This window comes from Neltuma alba, unplaced genomic scaffold (genome assembly GCF_004799145.2).
Source record: "Neltuma alba isolate B1F8T4 unplaced genomic scaffold, ASM479914v2 tig00010418_pilon, whole genome shotgun sequence".
Lineage (NCBI taxonomy): Eukaryota > Viridiplantae > Streptophyta > Magnoliopsida > Fabales > Fabaceae > Neltuma > Neltuma alba.
The window spans coordinates 1-1,801 of NW_021635320.1; the positions used below are offsets into that span (position 1 = coordinate 1).

The following is a 1,801-nucleotide window of genomic DNA, read 5'->3' on the forward strand; positions in this document are numbered from 1 at the left end:
TCGTAAGTTGGTGTTCCTTGATGTTCATAATGTGTAAATGTTCTTGTGATATTTTATGTTGTCAGTTCTTGTGGCTAGATGATGAAATTCTTAGTTTGTTTCTGTAGATGCTGAATTCAGAAATACAGGATTGGAAAGGTCTGCAAACTTGGCAAAAGATCTGGAATGGTTCAGGGATCAAGGTCATACCATTCCGGAGCCTTCTTCACCTGGTCTGACCTATGCACAGTATCTTACGGATTCATCCGCAAAGGATCCCCAGGCCTTTATTTGCCACTTCTACAACATATACTTTGCCCATTCTGCTGGTGGTAGGATGATCGGGAAGAAGGTAACTGATCATTTACATGAAAATTTTCGCTAGAGGTTCATTGTCTGTCATGATGATTTAACAAAAACTAACTGGTTTAGAAGTCTCACTCGTGGATTGGCATGTCTATAGCATTTTGAAATGGTTCTTTGGTCCATCTTCTTTAGTCTTCATAATCATTACTTCGATTGTTACCCGTTAGACATGATTCTGCGTATGGAAGAACGATGAAGATTTGAAGATGAAGTAGAAACATAACTGGTTCTTTAGTCCATCTCCTTTAGCATAAATTCTTCATGATCATTACTTCGATTGTTACACGATAGACATGATTCTGAATATGAAAGAACGAGGATGATTTGGAAATGAAGTAGGAACGTAACTGTGGTTCTTTAGTCCATCTCCTTTAGCGTAAAGTCTTCATGATCATCACTACGATTGTTACACATTAGACATGATTCTTAATTTGAAAGAATGAGGAAGATTTGAAAATGTGAGTTGGAACATAACTTCTTCCACATGTTATATGGATTCATGCGCAAAGTTTTACATTGGACAACAGTAAGGATAACCGTCTAACTGTCAATATGCAGTCCTTTTTACAGTTTCGCAGCAAATTTACTATTCATGGTCTGCTTTACTACCTTCTTACTATGCTTGCCTAACTCAACTTAGTGTGAAAGAATTGAACAATTAGATTCCTTATTCATCTGTGTTGTTAAGAATGAATCACCATCCAGCATTTTCCTTGTGTGGCTAGCCACGTGTTTTGGTTTTGGCTGAGTATGTTTTGATTTCCAGCAACAATGGAACTCACATCAGTGTTGATTCTTCTCATAACGATATATCTTTATGATGTTTTAGGCTTTTTATTTCCACGATTTTATAGTCAATGCTTTGGTGTTATCCTGCTATAGTCAGGGCATTATTCCCATTTCTTAGTTTTTAGTAACCTGCAGGTAGCTGAGAAGATACTAAACAACAAAGTGTTGGAGTTCTATAAATGGGAGGGCCAACTTCCCAACTGTTACGAAATGTGAGGGAGAAGTTGAATAAAGTTACAGAAGTGAGTTTCTTGTATCATGAATCTTTACCTGCTTACCCATAGGTTGTTGTTCTATAAGTTCACTGGGTGTCAACAATAATAAAATATGACATAAAATGGAGTATTTTAGTACAAAGCTTATTTTCTTCTTTATTTAAATCTGCTTACGGGGTATTAATTCAAGTCGACATTGTAAATAGTTTGCTCAATGGTTTTCGTCAGGGATGGACCCGAGAAGAAAAGAATCATTGTTTGGAAGAAACTGAGAAATCATTCAAGCTTTCAGGCGAAGTTCTGCGTCTGATATTAGTATCATGATGATATTTCTCTATTTGCTATTTGTGTAATTATTGTGTAAATAATGGCAAAACCTTGGAACATTGTGGGACAAGCAAATTTGTAGTTCAGTTTAAACCACAAATTAAATTTTATATTAGGCATTGAAA

General features: G+C 36.0%; 1 pseudogene; it reads left to right on the forward strand.

Moving 5' to 3' along the window:
- Positions 1-94: 94 nt before the first annotated feature.
- On the forward strand, positions 95-1,801 carry LOC114756503 (heme oxygenase 1, chloroplastic-like; annotated as a pseudogene).